The following is an 18,971-nucleotide window of genomic DNA, read 5'->3' as shown; positions in this document are numbered from 1 at the left end:
TAGAAAACACAGAAGCAATTTCTGGCCACCTAGTTTACTGCTGCTTTGTTGCTGTACCTCAGGGCCGGTGCAGAGTGGTAGCGTCAGATGAGCTTTATGTACCTGGTAGTTTGCATTTGTCGAAGAAGCGGGGCAGAGGAATTTTTCCTGACTGTATGTAGTGGGGAGGGTCAAAGCTATTGGAACCCTTGAGGTGACACATCCTTGATGCAAAGACGCATTTCTTGGACCCCAGCTCCTGAAGCTAGCTGTGGAGTGCCAGAAGTAGCTAGCGCTTATGTGGTGTTCAAACTATGCTTCAATGCAAGGCATAAGGCGCTGTAATTGTTAATCAAACCTTTACATTCCCCTAGCATGCAAGCCTGGTGGCGCAGCTGACAATGCAGGTCCCTTCCACCATAAATAAAACCTGGGGAAAAAAAAGTTTGAGATAATGGGCATTAGGTTGGAACTTAGCCCTGTGCTAGCTAAAGCATATTTAAACAGTATCCCACCAACGGAGTCTCAAACAAGATTGTAGCTAGCACCGTTGTGATGCCAGTGTGAGCGTGGGTGTCACATCAGAGAGACTGAGTCTCCAGGGAGAATGAACATTGGCATTCTGCCTTCCATGAAACCCACGTATGCTCCCCACATCAGTATGCGCTGCTGTCACCCATCCATTAGCAAAATAGTAAAATCAAAAGATGTTCTAAGAACCAGTCTTTGTCTGCATTAATCTCCCAAGTGTTTTGCATTCAGTCTGCTTAGTTTGAGAGCTCTTTCGCTAGGGAGTGTATCTTTTGTGTCTGTCTTGTCTAGGTATAGGCACACTGTCTGCTCTTAACAAATAATAATTGCAACCATCCTGAAGGAAGCTTTCATTCCTCTTGGCTGCAGTGCAGGTGCTGAAATAAAGGATAGTAGAATTACGAGTGGCAAAACAAATTGAGAGATTAATAATGCTGCAAGCCCACTGGACTTTCTGTGTATCCCAGGTCCATTGCTTTTGGAGATGGCAGAGCATTTGGGAAAATCTGATCAGGGTGAGAGAGGGAGAACCTACAACGTGCTTTCCCTCCTGTGCTCCCACACCCTTTCACTGTAAGAAAATTAAACTTGTAAATTAACCTGATCTTTAATTTATGCAGCATCTCAGTAGCAAGCTTGCTTATCTGTAATTTTTGTTCTCCGAGACTGCAGGTACAAGAAATATTAAAACATACTATGTAAAACTAATTGTCTGGGTGCACGCATGAGTATGCACTCAGTGTCGTGCATTTGTTGCCTAGCTATTGTTGATGATTCAGAACAAATGAAGATATTGCAGAATCCAAATATATGATGTAAATCAGTGATGTAGTATTAAGACCACAAGATCACATTTTTGCAATCCAAAGGCTAAATCTTGCAAATCCTAAATTGTTTCCCCCTCTTCTCCCCCCTTCCCCCCATTTATACATCATCCTACAAATTTCCACTCCTCTCTGGCTTCTGGTAAGCTGCAGATATTTTAGAACCTGTATTTGCTTGGATGCCTGCTCTTGTCAAGAGGCATTATAATACTATGGCCTCTTCACTAGAAAACTGCTCTGGCAGTCCTCCTCTGGGAACTGGTATAGAATTAATACAGGCAGGCAACAGCTATGTTGACTGTTTTTGTTCTCATCCCCTTTTCTCAAAGGAGAACAACCCCAAAAAGTAATGGCCTTGTCCCAGAAAACTAGGCTTTTATTGCTTGTTACATTTTAAATTCTTGACCTGAGTATTGATCAAAGACTCATATTTCAGTTGTAGAAACAAAAGAGCGCATTTGCACTTCTTGTAAATTAAACTAAGCTCTTGTTTACTGGGGGAGAATTATATATTTCTAATGGCAATACACACACATGTAAACTGAGATATGAGGAGGTCTTGAATTACCCAAGATCACATAGTGAGTCAAGAACAGAGCTGTTGTTAAAACCAGATTTGTTGACTCACTCGCCTTACCTTCTCTGATAATGTAATTTTCAACTGTAGATTGATTGAGAGAAGAGAGGTAATGGAAAATTATTTTATGGGAGGTGAATGCTATGCTTTTGTGAATTCCTACTTTTTTACCTATAAAAGTTCAGCAGTCACTGAAAGAAGTTGTTTGGCATTCTTACACCATAATAACTTGATACAGACTTAAACCATTGATTTTTAGTGGAGCTTTGATTCTGACGGAGCAGATAGCAGAAAACAATCTCTTAGCATATCCTCAAAAGTGAGCTATGTGAATGTTCCTCTTTTGTTTTTGTGTATTTAATTCCAAGAAAAGACTTACATTGAACTCAGAACATCTGCTGTAGTGTTTTTGCCACGCTTATTTTAATTACAATAAGATCATCTTGACCTTGAAATTTTTTCATCTTCCCATGTCTACAGATCTAGCTATTGACAAGCATTGTCCATGTAACCACTGTCTCTGCTGAAATCCTTGTTCCATCTCCTATCACCATGGCTATTGGGGAAGTGGAGTAGGGAGTAAGTGTTGGCTTGCCCTTCTCCTGCACTTCCAGTCATGAATCAGTAACCCAACAGAAGGGGACAGCTGCTATTTCTGCTGGCTCAACAGAAGCACTTCCAGCATCAATCAGGAGGACTGGATAGGGCTGAAAGGGACTGGTCCATTTGTGCACCCAGATTTTCACTTGGCCTTTGTGAGTAAGTTTTTCAAGCACTGCCTTACACTTGTAGTGGTCCAGCAGACCTATGGAATTATTCTGACCATTCTGTTTACGTCTATTTGAAAATCTCAAGTGTGGCTCATATTTAGCTTTTTCTCCTTCATATTCTCTCTCTCTCGTTCTCTCTAATCCATCAGCCAAAGTCTAAAATGTAGATTGCTTCAGCATGTGGACATAATTTGGGCTGGATTTCCACACTGTGAGGGCCAATATCGTAGCTGTGATGAGCTACTGTTCTTTTCCATTCAACCGTGCTAGCTTGATTTCCTTTTTTTTCCTTTCTTTTTTTTGGTTATGGATATGCTGTCATTTGACTCTGGCAGTATTTGAGAATTGTTTTCTAAGCTGGTTCTGTAGATTTAAGATATTTAAATTAAGTAGGCTATTGCTAACTTCCTTATGCTTTTAAACTGTGCCTTTGTGACGGTTAGGATAACAGTACTGCCCCTTGGGCACCTGGGATGTGAAAATTTTGTCTTCGTCGCCTAGTAGTTTAACTACTGTTTAGCTCTGGAACAACTCCTATCTATTACACAGGACCAAGTTGAGGGGAGTCTCCTACCTTGCATGATATAGTATGAACTGTTCAAAAAGAAGTGGCTAAAGGGATCTTCCTCTTGCTCATCCTCATTTCCCCAAAAGTCCCATTAGCCTAGGAGAATGTGAACTGGGCTGGTCCCAGGAGGTCCTGGGTTCCCATCTCTTTGACTAGCATCTCTTAATTTTCTGTACTTCATCTCTGGTGAATCCTCACTCCATGGCTTGCAAGAGTTAAGCTGATACAATTACTGATATTTTAGTGGGATGGAATGGGATAAGTGATGCACAAATAAATTAAGTTTTATTTGCTCAAGGCGATATAGGAAGTTTGTGGCAGATCTGGGAATGAAACCCAGCTCTTCGGTGTAACAGATCCATGTCTCATGCCATCTGTCTGTCTTCGGTACTTATCTGGTACTTATGATCATTGTAGTACTCGAAAGGTGGAGAAATATGTGACCGATACCTTGAGAGCTAAGGGTTACCAGGTTCAGACACACGCGCTGATCATTGGAGCCTTGGATGCATGAGACCCCAGTAAAGAGTGAGTGTTGCGAGAATGCAGAAATGGTCAATGCTACACTCGGCCGATGTGGCAACTCATGGTGTCGGATGCCATCAGATGTTCGAGGGACATCTACATAGAACACATCACTAGACATCGGCAATACCAGGAGGGATGAGCTGGAGTGCCGATGAGAAGCACAGTAAGGAAGTAACTGAAAGACTTTCCTGATAGATTGTATTTTCTAAATGGACAACCTACCTTATTTCTCAATTACTGAGGGACAATCTTCACTCATTGATGTATTTTGCTTTCCACAACCAAATCTCTGTACCACTTTTCATGAGTGATGTACCCGAATACTTGGATAGTAATATCTAAACTCTATTCTTAAATTTATTCAGCTGATTGTGTACAATATGTATCATATGACTTTTAAAAACAAACTTTGTATTTGTGGATAATTTAGCACAGGGGTTCTCAAATTAGGGGTCGGGCCCCCTCAGGGGGTTGTGAGGTTATTACATGGGGGGGTCACGAGGTGTCAGCCTCCACCCCAAATCCCACTTTGCCTCCTGCATTTATAATGGTGTTAAATATATTTAAAAGCGTGTTTAATTTATAGCGGGGGTCTCACTCAGCAGCTTACTATGTGAAAGGGGTCACCAGTACAAAAGTTTGAGAACCACTGAAGTCTATATCCAGATGTACAGACACTTTTTCCCTCAACCTGTGCATTATATAATTTTAACATTAGCTTTAATAAAAATTTTAAATCTCAACACCTCACAATCTTAAGTATATTTTATCCTTGCAACACCCCTGCAGTGTAGGGAAGGTAGATTAGATTAGATCCACTAGCTCAGTGCCTATCACAAAAACAGCTTCAGATCTGTGTGCTCTGCGATGCTGTCTTGTAAAATGTGTCTACTCATGTTTTCCCCCTTTTTCAATTCTCTGAAAGTTACAGATGAAAAGGTGCTATAAAAGTGCAAAGGATTTATTTATTAATCCCATATTATCGAAGGGAAACTGAACTGTCTAATGATTGACTTTCCTAGGCAGCACTACACTGTGGAATAGTGGGTTAGACATACAAGCGAGAAGTTGTTGGGTCTCATCTTTGGTCCAATATTAATTTGCTGGCTGACTTTGACTTAAGTCACTTAACCCTTTGTATTTCCAGCTGTAAAATGGGACTATCAAGACCTACTTCACCACAGGGCTACTGGAATTTAATTAGGAATATTCGTACTGCACTAAGGACAACAAACGTAGTTTCTTCTAGATCTGCTGCCTTCTACAAAGCTAATACAGAGACTCTGTATTAGCAGTTTAAAAAAAAAGCATTGGGGAGGAAAGACTTGCTTGTCCAAACACTTTTTCATGGGACAAGAAGCTGGTTATAGCTCTATTTTAAACCAGTGCATGACAGTGGAATCGCATTCATTGTACACACATTAAGAAGGCTATGTGTGAAATCTTAACGTTGGCATTTACTGACACTTGCATGTTTAACGTTGTCTTAAAATATAAAAATCCATACAAAAAGCCATTATGGCTGTTACAGTAGTTATCATTTTACGAAGCTTTTGTGGTCTTCGTCAGTGAGCACATGATTTTAGATAGTTTTTTTATGATGTGAGGCTATTAATAAATCCCTCACTGTTTTGTTAGTATTTTTATTAACTGGGTTTTGTATTTATACAAACTATACTTTGGTCTTCCTCACCCTGAATTCCTCTTCGCATTAGAATTCATGGTATCCTTTATGTAGCGTGTTGCTGCTTCACTTTTATTCTCTAGTCTGCACTGTGTAGCCGGGAGGTGTCATGTCCCATTGATAATCACGCTCCCCACCACTGGATATGTAATGTAATTAAAATAGTTGAGTTCTCCTCCCCAGGCCAATCATTCTAGATCACCCATTTCAGTTTTTCTGCTTCTGGTATTGGTGTACAGACTGCCATAATTTTTATTTCTAGTGGCAATGTCATTATTATTAGCCTGTTGGTTGGTAAATTATTTTTTCATAAGCACAGAAATTAAAGATGGAAAAGACCTGTTACGTCATCTACTCCAGTGTTTCTCAACAACTGGTCCGCGGACTGGGGCCGGTCCCTGAGATCTCCCTGACACAGTTTAGGACGGCAGCAAGCTGGTTCCTGGTATCAAAAAGGTTGAAAAACACTGATCTACTCCATCTCCCTGCCAGTCTAGTAGTATATACTCAGATATACAGACACTCTTTTCTTAACTTATGTATTATATACGTCTAATAGTAGCTTTAATAATTTTTTTTAAATCTGTTCCTTGACCTAATTTTAAATGACTCAGGGGAAAGGGCTTCAGCTACTAGCTCTGGGAAGAGTATTCCACAGTGAAAACCAAACTTTCTGTCATGGAGTTAGTCCGAATAGTGATCTTCACTTTCTCCCACTCTGAATTGAGTTCTCTTGGTCTTAATTATACTCTCTACATTCACATATCTAAATAATGCTTGCCCCTTTGGTGTTTACTTTTTTTGTGTTTGTGGACTGCTACCATGTCCTGTCCTTGTCCTTATTTAACCAAGCTATACGTACGTAGTCCTTTTAATCTTTCCCCCGAAATCAGTCTCTGTAGCCTTCTAATCATAATTATGGCTCCTCTCTGAGTAGCCTCCCATTTGTCAACAGCATCTTTCTGGTAATGAGATGCCCAGTGCAGAATACTGTTTTCCGTGGGCTAAATTCTGCCCTGATTTGCACTTTGTGTAACTTCAGGGGGGCAGGGCACATTATGGTGTTAGGTACAGTCAGAGCCCTGTAGCTATGTGTACTTCAAGCTCAATCAGCCTTGCGTTTAAAGTTATTTGATGCTGAGGCTTGTTCTTTTATTTGCCTGCCAAGACCTACATTGAGGATTGTCAAGGTTCCTCCCCCACTCTGAACTCTAGGGTACAGATGTGGGGACCTGCATGAAAAACCTCCTAAGCTTATCTTTACCAGCTTAGGTCAAAACTTCCCCAAGGTACAAAATATTCCACCCTTTGTCCTTGGATTGGCCGCTACCACCACCAAACTAATACTGGTTACTGGGGAAGAGCTGTTTGGACGCGTCTTTCCCCCCCAAAATACTTCCCAAAACCTTGCACCCCACTTCCTGGACAAGGTTTGGTAAAAAGCCTCACCAATTTGCCTAGGTGACTACAGACCCAGACCCTTGGATCTCAAGAACAATGATCAATCCTCCCAACACTTGCACCCCCCCATTCCTGGGAAATGTTGGATAAAAAGCCTCACCAATTTGCATAGGTGACCACAGACCCAAACCCTTGGATCTGAGGACAATGAAAAAGCATTCAGTTTTCTTACAAGAAAACTTTTAATAAAAATAGAAGTAAACAGAAATAAAGAAATTCCCCCTGTAAAATCAGGATGGTAGATACCTTACAGGGTAATTAGATTCAAAACACAGAGAACCCCTCTAGGCAAAACCTTAAGTTACAAAAAAGATACACAGACAGAAATAGTTATTCTATTCAGCACAGTTCTTTTCTCAGCCATTGAAAGAAATCATAATCTAACACGTACCTAGCTAGATTACTTACTAAAAGTTCTAAGACTCCATTCCTGGTCTATCCCCGGCAAAGACAGAATATAGACAGACACACAGACCCTTTGTTTCTCTCCCTCCTCCCAGCTTTTGAAAGTATCTTGTCTCCTCATTGGTCATTTTGGTCAGGTGCCAGCGAGGTTACCTTTAGCTTCTTAACCCTTTACAGGTGAGAGGAGCTTTCCCCTGGCCAGGAGGGATTTCAAAGTGGTTTACCCTTCCCTTTATATTTATGACAAGGATCATGTGTTTTCCCTGCAAAAGCTGATAACTCACACCTAGGGCGAAGTAGCAAAATGCACGACTTTAGCCTCTTGTGATGTAACGTCATCCTCTCTTGCGGGGGAAGCTTAGAATACCAAAGTCTGGACCTGAGAGCATAGTAAAAGAGCTGCTTTTCAAATAAAGTAAAACCAGTCTTATCTGAAATGATTTTGATGTCCTTGAAATGTGTTGCTAAATGGGACTTAGGATAATTGGGGCAGTTACTGAGCACATGAGCACATGGTATGAATCATCTGACTTGCGTTTAAGAGGGAGTTTTGAATGAAGAAGGTTCAGATAAACATGGTTTTGGTGTATTTAATGTATCTGAAATTTTGAGCTCTACATATGGGTATTCTCTTGGCCCCAAATCCTGCATATAAGTACGCTGGGTGGCTGGACCCCAAACACACTGGCCAGGCACCTTGAACTTCCATTGTGAGCACTGGGGACAAGGAGAAGCGAGCTTGTCCAAGGGAGCACTGCACCTGCTGCATGTTGCAGAGCAGAACTCCATGGCACGAATCTGTGCCAGGAGGCAGAAGAAAGCCAGTCTTGAAAGCGTGCCCATTATGTCTGCTGTTCGTCTCCATATCTTCCACATATTCACAATACTCGTGCTCCAGAATCTGCCAGGGCTGCCTGTGGGTTTCCAGGGGGAGTTAACATATTGATCCTCCCACCTATTAAGCCGTAAATAGCTTGGGACCTCTGGGCCACCTGAGAGATTGCACCTCTCTCCATGCAGTGCTGTCATGGTTGCAACGTGCAGAGATGTTTAAGCTGACATTTCCTTGCTCTAACAGAAAGGAGGATCCTAACAGAGTGTTTGCTAGGATGACACCTAGACTTGGGATTCACTCACGTTCCCTGCACCTGTTCCCTCTTTGAAATAGTCCAAATTTGTTTACCTTCTGGGCATACTGCAAGCCCCATCTGTTGGGAGAGTGTTTGGGAAGGAGTCAGTTGGAGGTGTGGATTTTTATTGGGGGTGTTGAGGTAGGGAAATTTCAGTTCTGTGGCTTGGCAGCTTTTGTGGGAAGAAGCACAGAAGACTCTGGCGTAGTGTCTGTGACCTGACTGCAAAGAAACATGGGCCAGTTGAGGGCTGAGCTCCATCATTCAGCTCTGTGACCTGCTTGTGTGCAGCAAAGGCTTTCTAGGTGAGCTTTGTTCCATTGATAAAGAGTTGACCTGTGCTGATACGGGATTTTAAAACACTTTATGACAAGAATTTACAAAAATCCAGTCAGCACCTAAAAAATGTGCATGTGGGATCCAATCCAGCAAACATACATGGGAGTAACTCTACTCTCCTAAGTAGCCGTATTAAAGTCAGTTGAGCTAGTCTCAGATGTAAAGTTACATGTGTGTCTGTAGGACCAGGCCCTAGATTAGGTTAATTGTGACAGCAGGGAGAGAGTTGAGGAGGAGATGAAGTTAATCTTTTTTAAAAATGTATAAATTGTGGGTATAGCAGAGCTAAGGGCAGACTCATAGTCTGTGTTATAGAGTGATGCAAAGCGGCCGTAATCCAGCTGCAAATGCCTAACAGAAAATTTCCCTGTCAGATGGGAGCTCATCTGCAGTAAGCCAGGGGCTGTGCACTGACTTTCAGAGCTTTGCCGTAGCAATGCTACGCAAGCTCACGGTCCATTAATGACCCCAACCAGCTGTGAGATTCAAAGTTGCTGACGTCAAGGCTGGGGTAAACCTGAGAATCAGAAAGCCAGGTCTGGCTCCCTGACTTGCTTCTTCCACTCCTCAGGAGCTTTGTTTCCACTTAGCTAAGCCTCTGACAGCCACGCAGCTACGACAGTGATAGGGCCACTTAAGTACACAGATAAATAAGAGTTGGCTAATTTGGATAAAAATCTGGTGTTTTTGATTAGCTCATATGCTATGTTCCATATGTGGGTATGTTTGTAAGTAGGAAGAAGGAGATGCTGAAACAATTGTAGATGAAATAATGAGACCAGATCCTCAGCTGGTGTATATCTGCATAGCCTCATTAACTTCAGTGGAGCTACATTGATTTACACCATTGTTTAGTAACTGACAGTAGATTAATATCTTGAAAGGTTCCTTTAAAGCTTCCTAGAAAAACCCTTTTAAAGAAAAATATACTGAAAGTCGTATAAAAATTGGCTAAAAATTACTTTCATATCAGCCTTTCAGCATCTTTCTGTGGCCTGTATGCTTTGTGTCTTGGGACTCCCAAAGGATTGTAAAGGGATACTGTCAAGTCAAATGTGGCCCAGGATTTAGGCTATGTTAAACAAGCTGTTACAAAACCTAAGGCCAGTAAAAATGTTCCCATTTAAAAAATAGAAAGCAATATCCCACCTTCAGAGTTTGCTACCCTAGTGTTGCAGTACTTGAGATTCTGAAATCAAAATGTACTATAATTGGTGAAATTCCATTAATTTCCATTGTCATAGCTTAGAGGAATGCAAGAAACAAGTAAACCAAATAAACTAAAAACATAATGCCAGGTTTTGCAGTTTTTTACTTCTGTAGAGTTATATTTACTCCTTAAGTAGTCCCACTGGTTTCAGTGTATTTAGTCATTGAGTATGGTGTTAGATTCCCTGCAAGCACTTCCACTTAGGCTTAACTTTACTGTTGGAGGAGCTCCATTAAGTGGTAAAGTTAAGCGTGTGAGTAATTGTTTGTATTTTCAGTGACGTACTTAATAGATAAATGTGAGATAAGGGTAGCAAAATCTGGCCCTCAGATCAGCGTGCATTTGATTTAAATCATAGAATCATAGAATATCAGGGTTGGAAGGGACCTCAGGAGGTCACCTAGTCCAACCCCCTGCTCAAAGCAGGACCAATCCCCAACTAAATCATCCCAGCCAGGGCTTTGTCAAGCGTGACCTTAAAAACTTCTAAGGAAGGAGATTCCACCACCTCCCTAGGCAATGCATTCCAGTGTTTCACCACCCTCCTAGTGAAAAAGTTTTTCCTAATATCCAACCTAAACCTCCCCCACTGCAACTTGAGACTATTACTCCTCCTTCTGTCATCTGCTGCCACTGAGAACAGTCTAGATCCATCCTGTTTGGAACCCGCTTTCAGGTAGTTGAAAGCAGCTATCAAATCCCCCCTCATTCTTCTCTTCCGCAGACTAAACAATCCCAGTTCCCTCAGCCTCTCCTCATAAGTCGTGTTCCAGTCCCCTAATCATTTTTGTTGCCCTCTGCTGGATGCTTTCCAATTTTTCCACATCCTCCTTGTAGTGTGGGGCCCAAAACTGGACACAGTACTCCAGATGAGGCCTCACCAATGTCAAATAGAGGGGAACGATCACGTCCCTCGATCTGCTGGCAATGCCCCTACTTATACATCCCAAAATGCCATTGGCCTTCTTGGCAACAACGGCACACTGTTGACTCATATCCAGCTTCTCGTCCACCCTAACTGCTAGAACTGCTGCCTAGCCATTTGGTCCCTAGTCTGTAGCGGTGCATGGGATTCTTCCGTCCTAAGTGCAGGACTCCGCACTTGTCCTTGTTGAACCTCATCAGATTTCTTTTGGCCCAATCCTCTAATTTGTCTAACTCCCTCTGTATCCTGTCCCTCCCCTCCAGCGTATCTACCTCTCCTCCCAGTTTAGTGTCATTTGCAAAGTTGCTGAGGGCGCAAACCACACCATCCTCCAGATCATTAATGAAGATATTGAACAAAACCGGCCCGAGGACCGACCTTTGGGGCACTCCGCTTGATACCGGCTGCCAACTAGACATGGAGCCATTCATCACTACCCATTGAGCCCGACAATCTAGCCAGCTTTCTATCCACCTTATAGTCCATTCATCCAGCCCATACTTCTTTAACTTGCTGGCAAGAATACTATGGGAGACTGTGTCAAAAGTGTTGCTAACGTCAAGGAATAACACATCCAGTGCTTTCCCCTCATCCACAGAGCCAGTTATCTCGTCATAGAAGGCAATTAGATTAGTTAAGCATGACTTGCCCTTGGTGAATCCATGCTGACTGTTCCTGATCACTTTCCTCTCCTCTAAGTGCTTCTGAATTGATTCCTTGAGGACATGCTCCATGATTTTTCCAGGGACTGAGGTGAGGCTGACTGGCCTGTAGTTCCCAGGATCCTCTTCCTTCCCTTTTTTAAAGATGGGCACTACATTAGCCTTTTTTCCAGTCGTCCGGGACTGCTCCCGATCGCTCTGAGTTTTCAAAGACAGTGGCCGATGGCTCTGCAATCACATCCGCCAACTCCTTTAGCACTCTGGGATGCAGCGCATCCGGCCCCATGGACTTGTGTTCATCCAGCTTTTCTGTGATTCAAGTCAAATTGATTTAAATCACTAGTCAGGAAGACTCGATTTAATTATGGTTTTCTACATAAAAATGCATTCTTGTTGGTTTTTGTAACCTTAATACATGTTCTTCACAACTCAGAGATAGATGTAGGTTTCATTTTTAGAAGTACACCCTTTACTGGAGTCAGCAACCTATGGCACGCGTGCCAAAGACGGCACACGAGGCGCTTTTTAATGGGACGCTGCTGCCTAAGTCAGGCCGGGACCCCGGCAGGCAGCAGCGTGCCATTAAAAATCCTGCCCCACCGAGGCAGGGTGAAAAAGCTTTGTCCTGCTGGCTGTTACTGCAGAGTAGGCAAGTTCCTCTCCTCCCCCCCCTTCTCCCAGCATGCTTGGTTCCTGCCCCCCCTGCTCTCCCTCCCTGCCGCTGATCAGCTGATGGCCCTTGCGAGGGAGGGGGAGAAGCGGAGCCGCAGCGTGCTCGCTGCTCCGGGGAGGAGGCGGAGAACAGGTGGGGATGGGACCGTGGGGACAGGGGGTGTAATCAGGGCATATTGCCTCCAGCCCCCTGCCGTGAGCTGCTCAGGGCAGGGGGCTGGGAGCACCCCCACTACCCCAGACTCCCAGCCCTCTGCCCTGACCCCTGCAGCCCCCTCACACACACCCAGCCTCCTGCCCTGACTCCTGTACCCCCCTCACACACACCCAGCCCTGACTCCTGCACCTCCCTCACATGTCCTCTGCCCTGACTCCTGCACCCCCCACACATACCCAGCCCCTCCATGTCCTGACTCTCGCACCCCCCACATTCCCACCCACACCCTGAGCACCAAACGGGAGCTCCTGCACACACCCCCACACATTCCCACCTGCACCCACCAAATGGAAGCTGCCCAGGTAAGCACTCCACCCCCAAACCTCCTGCCCCAACCCTGAGCCCCCTCCCTCATTCTAGCTCCTGGCCAGACCCTGCACCCCAACCCCCAGCCTGCTCCTTCACCCCCAGCCCTGTTGTCAGCACACTCCCACCCTCAGCTCAGTGCAGAGAGAGAGAAAGAGAATGGGCTAGAACCAGGGAGAAGGTAGGTACCCTCTCTATGTGGGCAGGGCCAGGATCACAGACCGGCAGCAGGCTGAGCGGGGCCGGCAGCCGGGATCCTGGCCGGCAGGAGCCAGCGGACAGAACCCCAGACTGGCAGCAGGCTGAGTGGCAGCAGCTGAGCTGCTCAGTGCACTGCTGATCTGGGGTTCCGGCCGCCGGCCCCGCTCACCCCGCTGGTGGTCTGGGGTTCTGGGTGCCGGCCCCTTGCCAGCCAGGGCCCCGCTCAGTCTGCTGTCGGCCTGGTTGACCGGAACCCCAGGCTGGCAGTGGGCTGAGCGGGCCGGCGGCGTAAGATCAGCATTTTAATTTAATTTTAAATGAAGCTTCTTAAACATTTTGGAAACCTTGTTTACTTTACATATGACAATAGTTTAGTTTTATAATATATAGACTTATAGAGAGAGACCTTCTAAAAATGTTAAAATGTGTTACTGGCACGCGAAACTTTAAATTGAAGTGAATAAATGAAGACTCGGCACACCACTTCTGAAAGGTTGCCAACCCCTGCACTATACATTTTTAAAACAGTAATTTATTTTGAAAACTTTTCAGATTAGTTTTACAGCTCTATCAGAAAATGAATGATTGTTTGGTTATTTCATTTACCAAAGGTAGTTGAAGCAGATATTTATGAAGTCACTGGGAGGTGAACTATCTCCAATTCAACAGGTTAATCATTAATATTTGGAGGATTTTCTTGACATGCTGGATTAGGAGGAGAACATCACCAGACAGACATTTAAATTGTTTTATTTAACTAAAGCAACAACGTTAAGTATTCTGGGTTTTTTTCTTCAACAGCAGACATATAATATTTTAACAAAACAAGCATATGTCCCTCGCTTCTCACATTTATCTCCTGACTTCTTCTCCTTGTCCAGATCTATTCTGTCTCCAACAATCTTCTATTCATTGAACTTTTTGAAACTTTGCACTTTTAGAGAGAGGTAAGGGGTGACTCTGTGTACACAAATTTGCAGAGGGACAATAGAGCTGAGGTCTGTTATTTCTCACCCCCATATATTTATTTATTTATTTTAAAACATTTTTGCTGTTAACAAGCATGTTGCTTTCAGAGGCACACATCCACAGTTTGAGAACTGCAAAACTAAACATCTCTAATGGTATTTTCTAGACTGAGCACTGAGTCCCATTGAGTAGATAGAAAGATTAACCTGAATAATCTATACAGAAGCCTCTGGAACCCCATAAGATTCGGTCCCTAATCCATGAACTATTATAACTCATTTACAAAATTTTTCCTTAAACATTACATGAATATATTGTCTCATACTATAGAATTAGAATTTATAATCTCTGTTCCAAGATGAGATATCTTTGAGCTATAATGTATCTTAATTAAAACTGCTGTTAGTTTTTTTCCTCAAAAAGCATTTTATCAAAAAAATCCAATTTAAATAAAAAATATCAGATTTTTTTTTCAAATTCATTGATTTTTATCCACCCTGTCTCAGATACTAAAAAATAAGGTGGATTTGTTTTTTTCTCATTTTTAATAATCTAAGGCTGTGGTGGGCAAGCTGCGGCGGGCCACAAGACTGTGTTTACATTGACCGTCTGCAGGCACGGCCGCCCACAGCTCCCAATGGCCGTGGTTTGTGACCAGCACATCCCTGCTGTCTGCGCCGCTTCCTGCAGCTCCCATTGGCCAGGAACAGCGAATTCTGTGGACAGGATTACCCTGGCGGGCCACAGGTTCCCCACCACTGATCTAAGATGACATGAGTAGTGTAGGTAAAGAAATGTTAGTTTACACTATATTAGGGGTTCTCAAACTGGGGGTCGGGACCCCACAGGGGTTGTGAGGTTATTACATGTGGGGTTGTGAGTTGTCAGCCTCCTCCCCAAACCCCGCTTTGCATCCAGCATTTATAATGGTGTTAAATATATTAAAAAGTTTTTTAATTTATAAGGGGTAGGGGGTGGTTGCACTCAGAGACTTGCAGTACAAAAATTTGAGAACCACTACGCTATATGATTCTTAAATTGACAGTGTTCCTTTAGGCATTTGTATAGATTAGATGCAAACTGAAAGGCTTAATTTGAAATGATAAAGAATTATGTGAATGTACTATCTCCAATGACTGAATTGCTTGCCAGAGTCTGAGGGTGGGGCAGAATAAAAATATGTCTTAATTATAGAGTGACTGTCTATTTTCACAGCTGCACCATTAGTGAAATATGCAATAGACATCAAAATTCCACTGTGCATGGTTTGTATGTGCTGCACCTGCCAGTCCTACAATCTTAGTGCTAATTGGGGATAGGTGTGTCTATGGGGTGGGGGTGCGTGCTCAGACACACAAGCAGTGTAGGAGGACTACACGAGGTTTATTCTGTTGGAAATAAATTAGTATACTGTACCATGAAAATGATGTGTCAGTGCATACAGAACACAGGATTACCTTCGGCCTCCTTTCTTTATCATAGATAATTGTAGCAGCATGGGAAAGAGATTAATACTGTGCTCATTTGAAGCTGACCAAGCAATTTATAAGAGATGAAATATGGATTTATTTCCGGAGACAAGAATGTGCTCCTGCTAAAATGCCATTAATTGCTTTATTATTTAAGGCCCAAATTATAGTCAGCAATTATTTAGTCTTTTTTTTCATTTTTCCCAGTTGATGTAATTAACCATCGAAAGACTTTTCTGTCAGAAAGAGAATGATGTACCTGCTAAACAAATAAATTAACTGAAACCAGCTGATCTTTCGATTCTGTCTATACTGACAAATATATGTATTACTTTATTTAAGCAAATCCTGTTTAATTTTTTAAAACAGGGCACTGTTTCTTGCTTAAATAAAATAAAGCCAAAGGGACTATGTTGGAGCATTGCTCAGAAATTATTGCTATGTTCTTTTGTGTTACTCAGTAAATAGTATCTGTCACTTACATTGCAGTAACACCCAAATGCCCCAGTCATGATCAGGACCCCATTGTGCTGAGTCCTGTAAAACCCAAGTGAAGACAAGTCTTTATCTGGAAGAGCTTACAATCTAACAATGACAGACAGATCCATTGGCTGGGGAGCCAGTAATTTCAGGATCCAGTTCAAAATTCTGCTTTTCAACCCTGCTTTTGTTTTTAAAACCCTTTATAGCCTTGATGTAAGCTCCTTCTTGAGCATGGTCTCTTGTCTTCTGAGCTCTTCTCCTTCCACTTGTCTTATATCAGTCTCTTTACTGTATCTTCTCAATCCCATCACCTTCTCCTCTGCAGTTCCCATTGTTCCAAGTAACATTTCTGTATCTCTCTCTGCCCCATGAGTTCTCTGTCACATTTCAAATGTCAACTTAAACTATATATTTTCTCCCTCACCTGTGTGTCTTTATTTTTCTGTTCCTGTGTTATTAGCCTAACAATTAGCCCGCTTTAATTTGTTCACCTGAAAGGGCCAAATGTAAGTTGATGCCTGAAAAATATGCCCTTGCACATACCACACTCGATAATACAAATGTTACTTGCAAGGATAATCATTCATTTTGTGTGTACCAAAACATCAGGTGTGTACCAAAACATCAGCTTTGCTATTAACTCAGAGTTGAATTAAGAAAATGTGGGACCTCTCATAGCCCAACCCCCTACTGATTGCCTCACCCCTCCTTGAGGTGGCAGCACATTTCAGGGTTAAGATGAATAAGATGTCACATGCCTCTTGGAATTATTTCTGTCATTGATTATGTTCACCTCACATTTTCAAGCATTTTTTTATATACTGGGGATCGGCCACCTTGGCACATGGCCCGTCAGCGGACTTCCCTAACGGGCCACGTTCCGAAGGTCCCTCGGCCCGCGCCACTTCCCTCAGCCCCTATTGGCCTTGAACAGCGAACCGTAGCCAGTGGGAACTGCAATCAGCTGAACCTGTGGACGCTGCAGGTAAACAAACCATCCTGGCCTGCCAGCGGATTTCCCTGACAGGCCGCGTGCCAAAGGTTGCCGATCCCTGGGCTATACCATAAACATATAGTGATCATTAACTTGAATTCAATCCTGAAAAGCATTTTGGGCAATAGTTTGTATTCGGGACACTCATGGTATATTAGGTATATTACAATGGAGGCCAATCTGTGCATAGTATTTGGCCACGATCCATTTATTGCTAATAGTGTATGAGCTGAGGTTAACTAGTTCTGTATTCTAGTTGCATTCCAAGGGAAACGGTTAAGAATGCAGAATCTTACTTTATTTTTAGTTTTCTATAGGTATATTTAATTCCAATTTGAAAGAGCTGTATTTCTTGTATTTTTCTGAATAGACACAAATAGAAATGGCCTTGAGAATAGAAAATTGACAATTGGGCCATTGTTCCCTGCTCATTCTTAGGTCTGCACGATGATACTGACTCAGTTGGTATCCATAGCCCTAGTAAGATCGTTCAATTACCGGTGACCTCGTGTCAGTTATGTTTCCATTGATTGGGAAAAGAATAGCTTTTAGTAGACTGTTTCTGTTGCATATTTATGTGGGTGGCTTCTGGTAGGGGTCAAGCTTTGAAGAGAGAATCTGTAAAAATGAGATTGTTAGGAAGCAGTGAGAGAGTAGATGGGGTAAACTACATGAGAGTGAGGGAGATATCTGAAGGGAAGCCGCATGAGAGCAGGGAGCATCTGAAAAAGACATGGGGAAGCTGAAGAAAATAGTTTCAAAGAGCATCAAATTTTTAAAAAGAAAATCCATGCAGCACCATGGGTTTCTTGCCTGCCCTGTTTTACTTCATTCATTGTTGCTCTCCTTATTCAGAACATGACCTTCTAAAACGAGTCCTTATGGCTTGAGAGCACTTTCCCAAAATCTACTCTCTATGTGTTCTGCAGCACACATGCACTGTTCCTTTTAGCTGAACTCTCAGTCCAAAATACGCCCCCTCCATGCAGTTTTCAGTTGTGTTGGCAAGTGAAGAGTTTATTTTGATGCGGTAGCATTTCTATTATTTTGTATATTTCAGTTATTGCAGTTTATCTATTTTTAACCTGTTAGGGATCTAACTTCCTCAATATCTTGTCATAACCTAAACCTTTGGAATCTAGTTTGCTGGCATTGCTGTTTCTGTGCATTGCACCCTTTCAGGAAGGATTATTATTCTTGCTTGATATGATAATTCAGTCAGCCATACCAAGGAATGACGTGACCTCCTTTGACTTGTCTTTTATTACTTCAGAAATGCCATTTAAACAGCACCATCTTTTTTGATGTTCCCGCCACACTTACACATCGGTGTGGAGGGTTTAAACTGTGTGTGTAATAAAGCCCATATCGGTTTCCCTGGTCAGTCTCCTGCAGCACCTTTTCTGTTTAAAAGAGATTCCTCATTTTATTCTGTGCTCCAAGTTACATTATTTGCCTCTTCCCTCCGCCCCAAAATATGGACTAAGATCTATTCTAATCCTGTCTGATGATTTTGTACATCCCGGTGGTGTGTGTTGGAAAAATGAAGGTTGGTTCTGGCAGACCTTTTATATTTTGGCTTGATGCACTCTATAGACAGAAGTTCTTGCATCAATATTGAAGTACATGCTATCTTGTCACGATTCTTGATTTCAACCTCCTGTCTTGCAGTCGCAGCTGGGAAAGCTGGGGCCATGCTTACCTGGGACACCAATAAAGGAAACCCTTCGAAATTGTAGATTGTGCTCCAGCTGAGCACTGGAGTTACATGTATGCATTTCTAAGTGGCTTCCTCTGTGAAACCTAAACTTACCTGGGAGTCCAGAAAACTTGGATATAAAGCTAACGAATGAAGCATAGTGCTCATTGGAAGCAAGGATTGCAGATTTTTAGTTGCATTTGAGACCGTAGTCGATGTGTCTGTCAAGATGGTATTTTTGTTGTTGTTGTTGCTATAATAAGTGGTGTCAATCCTAAAATCTAGGTGCTTGTATACATAAAGCAAGAGAGTGTGCCCATGTTGGGAGGGGGGATGATTAAAAGGTTTTATCGCCATGAGTTTGTGAT

General features: G+C 42.7%; 1 protein-coding gene across 5 annotated transcripts in view; it reads left to right on the top strand.

Moving 5' to 3' along the window:
• The window catches only part of BACH2 (BTB domain and CNC homolog 2), a 261,979-nt gene that overhangs the window by 74,611 nt on the left and 168,397 nt on the right, over positions 1–18,971 (top strand). The window contains exon 2 of one of the 5 annotated variants that reach the window (XM_073336766.1): positions 2,392–2,670. The exons of the other annotated variants lie outside the window; for them this stretch is intronic. The gene's annotated coding sequence lies outside the window, so the exon portion shown is untranslated. The remainder of the gene's footprint in view (positions 1–2,391; positions 2,671–18,971) is intronic. 5 annotated transcript variants of the gene reach the window in all.

Source organism: Lepidochelys kempii, chromosome 3 (genome assembly GCF_965140265.1).
Source record: "Lepidochelys kempii isolate rLepKem1 chromosome 3, rLepKem1.hap2, whole genome shotgun sequence".
NCBI lineage: Eukaryota > Metazoa > Chordata > Testudines > Cheloniidae > Lepidochelys > Lepidochelys kempii.
This window is presented reverse-complemented; position numbering and strand designations above follow the sequence as displayed.